Below are 6,621 nucleotides of genomic sequence, written 5' to 3' on the forward strand. Positions count from 1 at the left end.
GTCAGCCAACTCACTTTAAAGATACTAAGGATCTTGTCACAGATTTTTAACTCTAAGGAAAACTATTCCCCAGTATTAGCCTTCAAATAGAATTAAGAGTGTTCAAGAAGAAATGCATAACATATCAATGAATAGTTATATTTCACAGCTTTTCCAGCTGGAAGTAAACTCATTTTCCAGTGACAACTGTTAATCCACTCTCTTCTAGAGTCTCTGAAAGGCTCCAGGTAAAGAACAGAAACTTGGCTGACAGAAGAAAGTACCAGATGGCTTCTGGGATGGGAAAAAAATTGAAGAGAAGAAAACAGTGAAATGTGAGTTGTAGAAATAAGGATTGAATCACAATCAAAATGTAAGTAGAGAACCAGAGCCTTCAGGTTTTAACAGGAGCCATGTTAGCAACATAGCATCTACCCAAGTGGTAAAGCTGATGGCCCCAAGAGGCCCTTAAAATGCAACACAGCATTAACAAATTGCATAAATTATACGTATAAAGAGTGCTCTTTGAATAAGCTCTTTTTGCTTACGCGGCCATACACATTTGCAACATACCTATCTCTTCGTACCTAAGATGTGTCACCTCGAATACTCAGGCTATACCAGTATGTGCCTCTTACATAAACTGTGCACTTTTCCATTCTTTTTTTTAAAAAAAAAACCTTAAAATTCCCAATAATCTCTTTGGGAATCAAAGGGATCAAAATTCATTTGCTAAAAAAGCACCAATATAAATGTTCATGCTGTGGTAGTAGACATTGCCTTTAGTAGAGAACGGTGTGGAAGAAAAGGAATGCTGGGACCAAAATTTATCTCTAAAGATAACATGTAACTGACTTAGGAACACAAATGAGAGCGTCTGAGTTACACAATACATGTTCTTGACCTATTGCTCACCTCCTTCCAGCTCTAGACACTGAAGTTATTAACACTCTTTTGTAAAAAAAAAAAAAAAAAAAAATCGGTCCCATTTTAGCTTGCCTTCAGAAATACCATCCTAAAGGAAGGTACCAGTACTGCATTAACATTCCCGGGTCCAGATTTGTATCAAATTTTGCATATTTTTAGCGTATCCCCCTCAGTTGGGGACAAGCATGGTGACTGTGTGACACAACCCACTTAAAAAGCAGGGCCACCGCTGTCAGCTGTGCTGGGTAACAATAGCTCAGGCATCCATTTTATACCCATCCTGAAAAATTATGTTTTGAGAGGATTTTTTTTTCAAATAGTTAGGCGTACAGCTAAGGCTGTTTATGAAATAACAAGTGCTGCATATCATAGAGCAAGCTCAGTAACAAAACGCTTGCTCCTAGCTTGCTCAGACACCCAGACTCATCACACCCATCCTGAGGCACATCCTTCTGCCGCCTCTTCCTAGACACAGCACTGGAAAACAGCCTTTCCCTTGCCTGCCTTCATTTGCCTTTCCCTTCCATTTGATGATCCTCAACCCGATTGGTACGAGAGACTTCATCAAAAAATTCCAGTTGAACTGAACTAGCCAATTCTTACTGCCAATGAAATTGCTTTTGCTAAGAAGTCTGTGTAAAAGACGAGTAGCTGGAGACACCAGAGTGCTCAAGGGATTGGGAACAGGCTATGGAATATTTAACCTCTAGGGTACTGGCTTAAATCCAGAGTCAGGACCAAACTTGAAGCATCATTCTTAGGCAGGCTGCCACATGACACCTTTAAAAATTACACCCGCTCACTCAGGAGAGCCCTTGCCAGTCGTCTTCTGAGAGACTTTCTCCAGTCTGAACCTTACAGCTGAGATCACTACAAGTTGGCGGGCTGTAATTGAGAAACATGCAAAATGTTATGCCAACACAAGAGAAGAGTTTTTGTGTGACTGTATGAGCAACCCTATGAACTCGATTTAGTGGTCTTTCAGAGGACTGACGTGTCAACTCATAATTTTGTTGTCAATACATGCTAGAACACAAGAGACCAATAGCAGAACTTCTCTGTGCCCAGAGCATAAGGACTACATGCAATTATGCCGACAATCTGCTATTTCCTCCACACTGAATCCTTATGGACCAAAAATCCAACTAAAAAATCATAATAATTAACATAAAAAGAAGAAAATAATTTTTAACGGAAATTAAAAGGTAGTAAGGGTAGAAACCATCAAACCTAAAAAACAGTTAAAGCCAAACAACACAATGGAAGTTTAGTCTGTTTGAAACAAAAGACAGTCCCCTGCACCTTTTCCCATACACAGCAGCAGCAGCTGTCTGCTCCTTCTCTCTGACGGTGTTGGAAAGAAAATTCCTATGCCACTCCCTTCCCTCCTCCTGTGCTATCGTTGTCCACAGCACATTTCTTCACACCCTTCATTAAACCTGATCCTCTAACTCTCCGTGCAAAGACAAAATGATTTGCATTTGTTGTTTTGTATCACTGTTCGTCTCAATGAAAATACAGTAACTCCCTTGATTAGTGACTCCCAACTTAACAGGTCTGTGACTGTACAGTATCAGTGAAAGCGCAGCTGGAGAAATAAAACCCGTGTAAATAGCTGAAAAGATAGGTAAAAGTCTGGGCAGTGATCCAAAAACACTAAACTACAGACTCCCAACATCTGGTTCAGGGTGGATTCCAAAAAAGACAGAAAGACAGAAAAAGAAAGACAGAAAGAAAGGATTGATTTCTCTGTATATTTTTTACATAAGGTTTTCATTTATTTTTTTTAATTCATCAAAAATTTTACTCAATTATTGTGGTTTCATTTCTTCACCTTACTGCATCCTGTGGCTTCACTGGTTTAGCCATACTAATCAGAAGGAAGCAGTGCCTTGGACAGGAGTTACGAGCAGCCCTCACTTTCACACTTGCATATTTTATTGTGATAAAAGCGAATTACACAAAAACCTCTACACCTTATTATCCAGCCTCTCTCTCTTTTTAGCTAGGACTAGGCTTATGACACATGCATGAGAATCTGTACTGATTTCATGCAGGCAAATGGTCGTAACAGAGCTAACTCTGGCAGTTACTCAGCTTATCTAAGCACTACCGACTCCAGAGCGAAGCCCACGCTGTAAGTACCTACACGAGGCACCCAGGACTCCACCACGTTGACCGCTGCTGCGTGAAGAATCATTTTCTGCTTTGAACAGTGTTACTAGCCAAAAGCTTCTGCTGAGGAGCTCAGAGAGAACATAATTTTCAAAAGCTTATACATGATTTAAAACCCTAAAAGCCCCCTGGTTTTCAGGGATATTTCTACCCTTAACTTACCCGAGGACTTTTCAGACTCCTGCCTCACCGTGTTAAAGGAGCAAAACATCTACTCTGCATCTGACTGCCTGTTCTGGCTGCACAGAATGCCCCAGGCTATCAACACCAATACATTCACATCACCCTTCCTGCATCTTTCTTAACTAAGAGACCAAAGATGCCGTTCTGACACATGGCTTGCCTCTCCAGAAAAGCACTGCAGCCGTAAGGACTCTCTCCCAAGCAAGGGGCACTCTGCCTTGGCTGGGTGGCTTTACTCAACAGCGGTTTTTGCCTTGCATTAAGCAACTGGTAGCAGATGTGCTGCTGGGCCTCCACGCTGCTCGCACACCAGCTTTGTCCCCTCCGTTTACCAGGACTCCTTCTCCCGGGTACCGGTACCCAGCTGCCCAGCAGCTGCGTGCCCACGTTGCAGGTAGGCCTCTGTCCCCCCAACCGCTGCCAGCGGCATCCAAACCTCCAAAACTCTTGATGCGTGCACTCACAATAATCATTAAATGCACAAATGAGATAATGAGAAGCTCTGAAAAGTCTCCAAACAATTTCAAATTTGCCTACTTTGTGCTTCAACGCTGCCTCACTCGGAGCTGAGCCATGAGCGCTTGTGTGCTTTCCAAGTGTTATTATACGGAATCAAACGCAGAGAGAGAAAAAGATTCACAGGGGGTAGTTGTGTGATTCTCCTGCCCAAAGACTAATTCCCCCCTACACCTTGGCAAAGTATGCATTTTCTTACTTTCTGCTCTCTCAAAACAGAAAGAAGGTTCAGGACAATGTTTAGGACTTGGCACCGGGCAAGCGCACAGCCAGGCTGGCCACAGCCATCTCAGCTCTTTGCCAGGGGCACCAAAGAATGTATTTCCATCAGAAACCCGTTTACGCGACCAGCTAGGGACTGCCAGGCGGTACACGCTGTGAGTTAAACGGCAATAGGCCACTCACAGGCTCCGCGATGAGCTTTCCACTGATGAGAGGGGGCAATGACGTTACTGAAATGGGAATCCCGTTAGGGCACTGACAGGTAATATAAGGAATGAGATTAATTCTGTCCCTCAGAAACAAAGTCCCTGAGAAATAAGGAAGCTACCGTTCTTGAAGATCCCTGCAATTTATTCTTTAAGATTGGAGCCTAGGGGCAGCAATTACATATGCACATTGTTCAAACCTGAAATCTTTTCTTGAAATTCTCTTTAAATTATGCCAGGGTGCCAGACTACCTTTTCTACCTGCTCATGGCTTGCTTCCACAGAAAGATCAGCTTTGCCCCACAGCCTGCCCTCCTCCTGCCCATGCCATCTCACTTGTCCCTTTCCATCAGCCCTAGCTTTGAACTGACCCTTCAGCAAGCACATGCAGCTCTCTAGACCACCAGAAAACAACTGACTTTCACTCTGGAAATACTTGACTGATGTTCCACTGCCCCAGGCAGAAGAAAGAGAATAAAGCAGCTTGCTGCATAGTTGACAAAGCACGAGTGCTTTGAAAAATGACTGATAGGCCCTCCACCCCATACCTTTGTGCTACCCACATCAGTCTAAATGTTCACACCCAGGCACCTAGATCACACACTGCGCTAAAGGAACAGTCACAAATGAGAGAGGTAATTTCAAATCAAACAGAGTTTCCTTCTGAGATATACTAACACCACTTTATAATGAAAGCGACAGAGGAGTTGCATGAAATGCCCTGATCCTATCCAGTACCTTTTACCCCATCTCCTGCAGTTATTAGATTCTTCTGCAATCGAGTAATCTAGCAGAAAGCTAACCCCAAAAGACAGGGCAGGACAAAGTTTTCACCTGAATTTCTTTCCAATGAGTTTGGAACCGTTGGGTTGGCTTGGAGACAGCAAGTACTAGCTGCTGTGCAGCTCGTGGATTAAAAATAGGGGGAAGGAGGAGAGGGGGAAATATCTGAATACAGCCTCCGTGACTCGCCTTGTCAGGCAGATTTAATGAAAGCATTTCACAAATATTTACATTAGACTAGGTAGAATTCTAGCATTTTACAGAATGTCTTTTTGCAGCCCATGAGCCACTCGAAAAGATGAATCATGACAGTCAAAAGCACATCTATATCCTTCCTTTACAAGGCTCTTGCTTTACAGGCAGATTTATACACTGCCAGGGCAAAAATCTAGCTGAGACAGTATGGCCTCATCCTGTACAATGAAGGCAACACACCACGTCAGTGAAGCTTAAAGGAAGTCACTTTTTTCTAAATTTCAGCCCTCTGGCTTTTCACCACCTGGACACCAGTTCTGAAACGATGACCTCATCATTTATCATTTTACCTTTCAGTGCTTTACTTAATACATGACCTGCTCAGTAAAATATTTGCAGACTTGGTACTCTGGTACTTTATCCCATTACAAAGGCACGCATAACATTTCACATCTCTTTCATGCAGGTGGTCCTCTGTTCTAACTCAAGGCCAAACAGAATATAAAGTTAGGCCAGTTCAGCAGGATAGGTGAAGGCATCTGAACCGAGGAGAGGGAGTATGGTAACTGCAGATGCCAAGTGTGGCTATACATTTCAAAGATAGCGCTAATTTATTTATTTGCCTTACAGTGACCGAATCCATCTGTCCAGTACAGATGATCAACCACAAGACGTCTAAGAATCACTATGAATCAACATTTTTTCATTAAAATTGTTCACATATGTACCAAGGAGCCACAGAAAGGTGTATTAAAAATGGTCCCGTTCTTTCAGGCAATTCCACTCCATTAAATTTTACGAGTACACATGTCTGAGGAGGAGAAGAAGAGAGGAAAAGGAAAAAAAAAAAAAAAAAAGTATGTATAAGATACTTTCATGTTCCCAGTTTATTTTTAGAATGTTTAACAGTGCAAAACCTAGTGTCTTTTCAGTTCATTTCTCCATTTTTTTTTTCTCCATTCCAATAAAATATTTCCTGTGCTAGATGATCTCTCTCTCTCTCTCTCAATAGTTTTATACCGAACGATCTGGTTGCAAACATCTTCAGATGCAGTGATTTAGATTTACAACCAGCAAACAGAATATATCGATGGAAGTATCTAGACAGAGGAGTTACAATACACACAGGCAGAAGGCATTTCTCTTCAGCTTACTTCCAGAATGCATTTGCACAACTGGTTTTGATTTCTATTTCTATTCCTCACCACGGAGATAGAGGTGAAATTTGGTGCTTATGGCACTCGGTGCTGATAGGTACTGGGAACGCTGCCATCTCCAAAGACGACACTGTAAACTGCGGGGACTCAGTCACATCTACAGATCTCTACCAAAGGAAGTCTGCCCTTTCAAAAAAGAAACAGAAAAAAGAGTCGGGAAGAAGATTTCCTGTGCAGTCTAGATTTCTGTAACACATCCCTTCAATTCTGGTTCAGAG

Source organism: Chlamydotis macqueenii, chromosome 11 (assembly GCF_036417535.1).
Source record: "Chlamydotis macqueenii isolate bChlMac1 chromosome 11, bChlMac1.mat, whole genome shotgun sequence".
Taxonomy (NCBI): domain Eukaryota; kingdom Metazoa; phylum Chordata; class Aves; order Otidiformes; family Otididae; genus Chlamydotis; species Chlamydotis macqueenii.